Source organism: Entelurus aequoreus, linkage group LG26, assembly GCF_033978785.1.
Source record: "Entelurus aequoreus isolate RoL-2023_Sb linkage group LG26, RoL_Eaeq_v1.1, whole genome shotgun sequence".
Classification (NCBI taxonomy): Eukaryota; Metazoa; Chordata; class Actinopteri; order Syngnathiformes; family Syngnathidae; genus Entelurus; species Entelurus aequoreus.
Genome location: NC_084756.1, coordinates 29,252,376 through 29,261,859, shown reverse-complemented (window position 1 = coordinate 29,261,859; position 9,484 = coordinate 29,252,376). Strand labels below are relative to the sequence as shown.

At 34.7% G+C, this 9,484-nt stretch overlaps 1 long non-coding RNA gene across 1 annotated transcript in view; it reads left to right on the top strand.

Annotated features, from left to right (window-relative positions):
• Positions 1 to 7,239, top strand: part of LOC133643497 (uncharacterized) — a 9,727-nt gene extending 2,488 nt beyond the window's left edge. Inside the window, exons 2-3 of the long non-coding RNA XR_009824701.1 lie at positions 6,844 to 6,931; positions 7,001 to 7,239. This is a non-coding gene — a long non-coding RNA (uncharacterized LOC133643497). The remainder of the gene's footprint in view (positions 1 to 6,843; positions 6,932 to 7,000) is intronic.
• The last annotated feature ends 2,245 nt before the right edge of the window (positions 7,240 to 9,484 follow it).

Genomic DNA, 9,484 nt, shown 5'->3' with positions numbered 1-9,484 from the left:
AAATGAATTATTTCTAACTAAATGTAATCATAAATAATTTACAATATATATTTTTCTTCAATAAACTGTCAATAAAATTAAAGTACAAATGAAAATACAGCTTCAGCACTTTAGTTGTAATTGTTGCCCTTGAAAAAATTTGCTATGACTTGCGCTCCAGACTTCTTCGGTTTGTTTGATTTTTGTCAGTACCCCCACAAGTGGTGGGAAAGTGTATTACAACCGAGTTCTGCTACGGACCACAGCTGAGAAACGCTCACAGCCCAACAATGGGTCTATGGTTAAGAAATTATTGTCTAAGGGATGATTACCAAAAATTTGACATGGGTTGATATACAGTCCAAAACCAAAATATTAGAAATAAAAATAATAATAAAATTGTATATGTGTGTGTATATATATATATATATATATATATATATATATATATATATATATATATATATATATATATATATATATATATATATATATATATATATATATATATATAACCACCTTTTAAAGGCTTAATGTCACAGGTTTAAATGAGTAAAACAACTCATGTTATGCAAATGTATACTAATTGACAACCGTGACGTCCGATAATCAAACGGTCTTTAAAGGATTGAAATAATAATAATGAAAATAAAAATAAACACTTGTTTGGTATTTTTGTTTCACACTAAAATTGGTCCAGACACTTAAGCTTTTCCAGCACTGAAATATTAACACTGGATTAGTAATCTTACTCTTGATTTGAATCCTATTCAAAAATTACAGTGCTAAAATAAATGAATCAAATAGAAATTAATTATTTCTAACTAAATATAATCATAAATAATTTATGATATATATTTTTCCTCAAACTGTTGATAAAATTAAAGTGCAAATGAAAATACAGCTTCATCACTTTAGTTATAATTTTTGCCCTTGCCCACCTGCCTTGACTCACATATGAACATGAAGAGCCATCCAATTGCTAACCCATAGGGTTCAATATGATGTCGGTCAACCTTTTGCAGCTATTATAGCTTCAACTCTTCTGGGAAGGCTGTCCACAAGGTTGCGGAGTGTGTTTATAGGAATTGTCCACCATTCTTCCAAAAGCGCATTGGTGAGGTCACACACTGATGTTGGTGGAGAAGGCCTGGCTCTCAGTCTCCGTTCTAATTCATCCCAAAGGTGTTCTATCTGGTTCAGGTAAGGACTCTGTGCAGGCCAGTCAAGTTCATCCACACCAGACTCTGTCATCCATGTCTTTATGGACCTTGCTTTGTGCACTGGTGCACAGTCATGTTGGAAGAGGAAGGGCCCCGCTCCAAACTGTTCCCACAAGGTTGGGAGCATGGAATTGTCCATATTGTTTTGCTATCCTGGAGCATTCAAAGTTCCTTTCATTGGAACTTTAGTTGTGTTTACCGACCTCGAAGCTATTTTATTTGGTACATGGTGAAATGATAAGTGTGACCAGTAGATGGCAGTCACACATAAGAGATACGTGTAGACTGCAATATGACTCAGGTAAACAACACCAACACTTTATATGTTCCATTGAAAATGTTTTAGTATGACTTTGGCAAGCTATGAAGCCGCACCGCTTGATGGATTGTACCGTGCTTCAGCATACAAGTGTTATTATGGCGTGTGTGTATAAGTGTAACGGTCAATTATGTCCTGTAAATAATGTATTTTATAATGTTGTATTGTTATAATTACACAAAATGTGTTAGTTACATGTAAATACCTGAATGTTGTCCGATGTTTGTCAATGTTGAACCATTGTCTCGTTGTCCCTCCTACTGCGATAATTACTGTGACACCTGTCTTTTTATATGCATTGGACACGCCTTCCAACTTCCCTTTTGTCTACGATAACGGGAGAGGCAGGAAATGTATTGTCTTGTTAAGAACTTAAGTTCACTTTCTTGTTTATTATTATATTTGTGTATGGCCTCGACGATTGCAAAAAGTTATTGACAACAATTGTATTCTGTGTATTATCAGGTACCGTATTTTTCGGACTATAAGTCGCAGTTTTTTTCATAGTTTGGCCGGGGGTGCGACTTATACTCAGGAGCGACTTATGTGTGAAATTATTAACACATTAGCGTAAAATGTCAAATAATATTATTTAGCTCATTCACGTAAGAGACTAGAGCAGGGGTCACCAACTTTTTTGAAACCAAGAGCTACTTCTTGGGTACTGATTAATGCGAAGGGCTACCAGTTTGATACACACTTAAATAAATTGCCAGAAATAGCCAATTTGCTCAATTTACCTTTAACTCTATGTTATTATTAATAATTAGTGATATTTACACTTAATTGAACGGTTTAAAAGAGAAGAAAACACGAAAAAAATGACAATTAAATTTTGAAACATAGTTTATCTTCAATTTCGACTCTTTACAATTAAAAATTCAACCGAAAAAAAGAAGAGAAAAACTTAAAAAAAAGAATTTATGGAACATCATTAGTAATTTTTCCTGATTAAGATTAATTTTAGAATTTTGATGACATGTTTTAAATAGGTTAAAATCCAATCTACACTTTGTTAGAATATATAACAAATTGGACCAAGCTATATTTCTAACAAAGACAAATCATTATTTCTTCTAGATAGAAATTCAAAAGACTTTGAAATAAGATTTAAATTTGATTTTAAAGATTTTGTAGATTTGCCAGAATAATTGTTTTGAATTTTAATCATAATAAGTTTGAAGAAATATTTCACAAATATTCTTCGTCGAAAAAACAGAAGCTAAAATGAAGAATTAAATTAAAATGTATTTATTATTCTTTACAATAATAAAAAAAAAAATACTTGAACATTGATTTAAATTGTCAGGAAAGAAGAGGAAGGAATTTAAAAGGTAAAAAGGTATATGTGTTTAAAAATCCTAAAATAATTTTTAAGGTTGTATTTTTTCTCTAAAATTGTCTTTCTGAAAGTTATAAGAAGCAAAGTAAAAAAAATAATGAATTTATTTGAAGAAGTGAAGACCAAGTCTTTAAAATATTTTCTTGGATTTTCAAATTCTATTTGAGTTTTGTCTCTCTTAGAATTAAAAATGTTGGGCAAAGCGAGACCAGCTTGCTAGTAAATAAATACAATTTAAAAAATAGAGGCAGCTCACTGGTAAGTGCTGCTATTTGAGCTATTTTTAGAACAGGCCGGCGGGCTACTCATCTGGTCCTTACGGGCTACCTGGTGCCCGCGGGCACCGCGTTGGTGACCCCTGGACTAGACATATAAGATGTCATGGGATTTAGCGATTAGGAGTGACAGATTGTTTGGTAAACGTATAGCATGTTCTATATGTTATAGTTATTTGAATGACTCTTACCATAATATGTTACGTTAACATACCAGGCACGTTCTCAGTTGGTTATTTATGCCTCATATAACGTACACTTATTCAGCCTGTTGTTCACTATTCTTTATTTATTTTAAATTGCCTTTCAAATGTCTTTTCTTGGTGTTGGCTTTTATCAAATAAATTTCCCCCAAAAAATGCAACTTATACTCCAGTGCGACTTATGTTTTTTTCCTTCTTTATTTTATTTTTTTAAAATTTTTATTTTAATTTTTATTTTATTTTTTTAAATTTTTGCAAATATTTTTATTGAATTTTACAGTTAAAATCACATTTACCAGTCATACTTTGCTCTTCTTTATTATGCATTTTCGGCCGGTGCGACTTATACTTCGGAGCGACATATACTCTGAAAAATACGGTATGTTTTTATTTCACTGTTGTACGTAACTTCCCTTTTGTCTACGATAACGGGAGAGGGGCTCGACGATGGCAAAAAGTTATTCACAACAATTGTATTCTGTGTATTATCAGGTACCGTATTTTTCGGACTATAAGTCGCAGTTTTTTTCATAGTTTGGCCGGGGGTGCGACTTATACTCAGGAGCGACTTATGTGTGAAATGATTAACACATTAGCGTAAAATATCAAATAATATTATTTATCTCATTCACGTAAGAGACTAGACGTATAAGATTTCATGGGATTTAGCGATTAGGAGTGACAGATTGTTTGGTAAACGTATAGCATGTTCTATATGTTATAGTTATTTGAATGACTCTTACCATAATATGTTACGTTAACATACCAGGCACCTTCTCAGTTGGTTATTTATGCCTCATATAACGTACACTTATTCAGCCTGTTGTTCACTATTCTTTATTTTAAATTGCCTTTCAAATGTCTTTTCTTGGTGTTGGGTTTTATCAAATAAATTTCCCCCAAAAAATGCAACTTATACTCCAGTGCGACTTATGTTTTTTTCCTTCTTTATTTTATTTTTTTAAAATTTTAATTTTATTTTTTTTTTTTTTTTTTAATTTTTGCAAATATTTTTATTGAATTTTACAGTTAAAATCACATTTACCAATCATACTTTGTTCTTCTTTATTATGCATTTTCGGCCGGTGCGACTTATACTCCGGAGCGACTTATACTCCGAAAAATACGGTATGTTTTTATTTCACTGTTGTACGTAACTTCCCTTTTGTCTACGATAACGGGAGAGGGCCTCGACGATGGCAAAAAGTTATTCACAACAATTGTATTCTGTGTATTATCAGGTACCGTATTTTTCGGACTATAAGTCGCAGTTTTTTTCATAGTTTGGCCGGGGGTGCGACTTATACTCAGGAGCGACTTATGTGTGAAATTATTAACACATTAGCGTAAAATATCAAATAATATTATTTAGCTCATTCACGTAAGAGACTAGACGTATAAGATTTCATGGGATTTAGCGATTAGGAGTGACAGATTGTTTGGTAAACGTATAGCATGTTCTATATGTTATAGTTATTTGAATGACTCTTACCATAATATGTTACGTTAACATACCAGGCACCTTCTCAGTTGGTTATTTATGCCTCATATAACGTACACTTATTCAGCCTGTTGTTCACTATTCTTTATTTATTTTAAATTGCCTTTCAAATGTCTATTCTTGGTGTTGGCTTTTATCAAATACATTTCCCCCAAAAATGCAACTTATACTCCAGTGCGACTTATGTTTTTTTCCTTCTTTATTTGATTTTTTAAAAATTTTATTTAATGTTTTTTTTTTTTTTTTTTAAATTTTTGCAAATATTTTTATTGGATTTTACAGTTAAAATCACATTTACCAGTCATACTTTGCTCTTCTTTATTATGCATTTTCGGCCGGTGCGACTTATACTCCGGAGCGACTTATACTCCGAAAAATATGGTGTGTTTTTATTTCACTGTTATACGTAACTTCCCTTTTGTCTACGATAACGGGAGAGGGGCTCGACGATGGCAAAATTGTTATTGACAACAATTGTATTCTGTGTATTATCAGGTACCGTATTTTTCGGACTATAAGTCATAGTTTTTTTCATAGTTTGGCCGGGGGTGCGACTTATACTCAGGAGCGACTTATGTGTGAAATTATTAACACATTAGCGTAAAATATCAAATAATATTATTTAGCTCGTTCACGTAAGAGACTAGACGTATAAGATTTCATGGGATTTAGCGATTAGGAGTGACAGATTGTTTGGTAAACGTATAGCATGTTCTATATGTTATAGTTATTTGAATGACTCTTACCATAATATGTTACGTTAACATACCAGGCACGTTCTCAGTTGGTTATTTATGCCTCATATAACGTACACTTATTCAGCCTGTTGTTCACTATTCTTTATTTATTTTAAATTGCCTTTCAAATGTCTATTCTTGGTGTTGGGTTTTATCAAATAAATTTCCCCAAAAAATGCAACTTATACTCCAGTGCGACTTATGTTTTTTTCCTTCTTTATTTGATTTTTTAAATTTTTATTTTTATTTTTTTAATTAATTTTTTTTATTTTTGCAAATATTTTTTATTGAATTTTACAGTTAAAATCACATTTACCAGTCATACTTTGCTCTTCTTTATTATGCATTTTCGGCCGGTGCGACTTATACTTCGGAGCGACTTATACTCCGAAAAATACGGTATGTTTTTATTTCACTGTTGTACGTAACTTCCCTTTTGTCTACGATAACGGGAGAGGGCCTCGACGATGGCAAAAAGTTATTCACAACAATTGTATTCTGTGTATTATCAGGTACCGTATTTTTCGGACTATAAGTCGTAGTTTTTTTCACAGTTTGGCCGGGGGTGCGACTTATACTCAGGAGCGACTTATGTGTGAAATTAACACATTAGCGTAAAATATCAAATAATATTATTTAGCTCATTCACGTAAGAGACTAGACGTATAAGATTTCATGGGATTTAGCGATTAGGAGTGACAGATTGTTTGGTAAACGTATAGCATGTTCTATATGTTATAGTTATTTGAATGACTCTTACCATAATATGTTACGTTAACATACCAGGCACATTCTCAGTTGGTTATTTATGCCTCATATAACGTACACTTATTCAGCCTGTTGTTCACTATTCTTTATTTATTTTAAATTGCCTTTCAAATGTCTATTCTTGGTGTTGGCTTTTATCAAATAAATGTCCCCCAAAAAATGCTACTTATACTCCAGTGCGACTTATGTTTTTTTCCTTCTTTATTTGATTTTTTAAAAATTGTATTTTAATTTAATTTTATTTTTTTAAAATTTTTGCAATTATTTTTATTGAATTTTACAGTTAAAATCACATTTACCAGTCATACTTTGCTCTTCTTCATTATGCATTTTCGGCCGGTGCGACTTATACTCCGGAGCGACTTATACTCCGAAAAATACGGTATGTTTTTATTTCACTGTTGTACGTAACTTCCCTTTTGTCTACGATAACGGGAGAGTGGCTCGACGATGGCAAAATTGTTATTGACAACAATTGTATTCTGTGTATTATCAGTAAAGTGCAGCTGAGCAGCAACCCATGGTGTCGGTCGTGTTCCATAAAATCCACACAACGCAGAGGAAAAGACCACCGGTTACATAAGGTAAGAGCCCAGCTGCCTGGTGGGTTAGTCTGGGAAGACATAAGGCTAATGCTGGTAGGCGCACCATAGGCGGTCCTCCGACTGACCGGAGCTCTGCAATGGTCACAAAGGCGGAAGAAGGCTGCAGCAAAGATGGGCCCTCAATTGTCTTGGTCTCCATGCCATTGGACCCTGGCCTTCTCTTTGCCAAGGACAGTGTGGTGGCTGTCTGTGCACCAGTCTCCCCACTTTAAATGATTCCACGCACTGGTGTTCTCCTGAAGGCAGACCCACCAACAGGAGGACAACCCTACTCGTTTCGAGTGATCGCCGACGACGATAAGGTAAGACATATCATCTGGCGTTTTGTCTCGCAATATTATGCAAAAGCAACTTTTCTTACCTTCTGGTACCTGCTGATCTGTATTTGGGATCTGCATAGGTCCTGAAAATGTGCGCGGGTCCGCCTTTGTAGTCCGTAGTCGATAAGCTTCTTCTTTTTCTCTGTCTTCTTATGTGACATTCATCCTCTGCTGTTGCCATTTCTAATTAGGGATGTCCGATAATGGCTTTTTGCCGATAGCCGATATTCCGATATTGACCAAACCCTTAATTACCGATACCAACCGATACCGATATATACAGTTGTGGAATTAACACATTAGTATTCCTAATTTGGACAACCAGGTATGGTGAAGATAAGGTCCTTTTAAAAAAAATAAAATTAGATAAATACATTTAAAAAAAATTCTTGAATAAAAAAAAAAAAGTAAAACAACATAAAAACAGTTACATAGAAACTAGTAATTAATGAAAATGAGTAAAATTAACTGTTAAAGGTTAGTACTATTAGTGGACCAGCAGCACGCACAATCATGTGTGCTTACGGACTGTATCCCTTGTAGACTGTATTGATATATATTGATATATAATGTAGGAACCAGAATATTAATAACAGAAAGAAACAACCCTTTTGTGTGAATGAGTGTGAATGGGGGAAGGAAGGTTTTTTGGGTTGGTGTATTAATTGTATCATGCGTTTTTTATGTTGATTTAATACAAAAAAAACAACAAAAACGATACCGATAATAAAAAAAACGATACCGATAATTTCCGATATTACATTTCAAAGCATTTATCGGCCGATATTGTCGGCAGGCCGATTTTAGCGGACATCTCTATTTCTAATATAGAGTAGTGTAAAGTTCTTACTTATTTTTGTCAGTAAACTCGCCATGAAAGCGCTAAAACATACCGGTGTAGTGAGTTCACATTATTCACCCAAGGAACTTTAGTTGTTAGCGTTCCGGTTCGGACGGTTTTTCATGGGACACATTTCCTGTGTTGTTGTTGCACTTGTGAGCCGCGGATGAGGAGATGCTGCTCCGGGTTGGATTGAAGTAAAGTCTGAATGTCATTGAAACAGTTAGCTCCATCTTTTGATGCTTCTTCCACTGGTACAACAAAAATGACGGAGAAAAGACGCTGTCGAAGGTGAGCCACGTCAATAAGACCCCCCACAAAACGGAGCATCCGGAAGCGACTGTCAGAAAGCGGCTGGAAGATGATCTGTGAAACATAATCTATCCAACATTTTGACCAAAGAACCACCATTACATGTTATGTAGACCACAAGGAAGTGCTTTACATTTACAAAAAAAATAAAATAAAATGACCCCTTTAATGTGCCCTATAATCCGGTGCACTTTATACAAACCCCGTTTCCATATGAGTTGGGAAATTGGGTTAGATGTAAATATAAACGGAATACAATGATTTGCAAATCCTTTATAACCCATATTCAGTTGAATGCACTACAAAGACAACATATTTGATGTTCAAACTCATAAACTTTATTTTTTTTTGCAAATAATAATTAACTTAGAATTTCATGGCTGCAACACATGCCAAAGTAGTCTGGAAAGGGCATGTTCACCACTGTGTTACATGGCCTTTCCTTTTAACAACACTCAGTAAAGGTTTGGAAACTGAGGAGACACATTTTTTTAAGCTTCTCAGGTGGAATTCTTTCCCATTCTTGCTTGATGTACAGCTTAAGTTGTTCAACAGTCCGGGGGTCTCCATTGTGGTATTTTAGGCTTCATAATGCGCCACGCATTTTCAATGGGAGACAAGTCTGGACTACAGGCAGGCCAGTCTAGTACCCGCACTCTTTTACTATGAAGCCACGTTGATGTAACACGTGGCTTGGCATTGTCTTGCTGAAATAAGCAGGGGCGTCCATGGTAACGTTGCTTGGATGGCAACATATGTTGCTCCAAAACCTGTATGTACCTTTTCAGCATTAATGGTGCCTTCACAGATGTGTAAGTTACCCATGTATTGGGCACTAATACACCCCCATACCATCACACATGCTGGCTTTTCAACTTTGCGCCTATAACAATCCGGATGGTTCTTTTCTTCTTTGGTCCGGAGGACACGACGTCCACAGTTTCCAAAAACAATTTGAAATGTGGATTCGTCAGACCACATAACACTTTTCCACTTTGCATCAGTCCATCTTAGATGAGCTCAGGCCCAGAGAAGCCGACAGCGTTTCTGGGCGTTGTT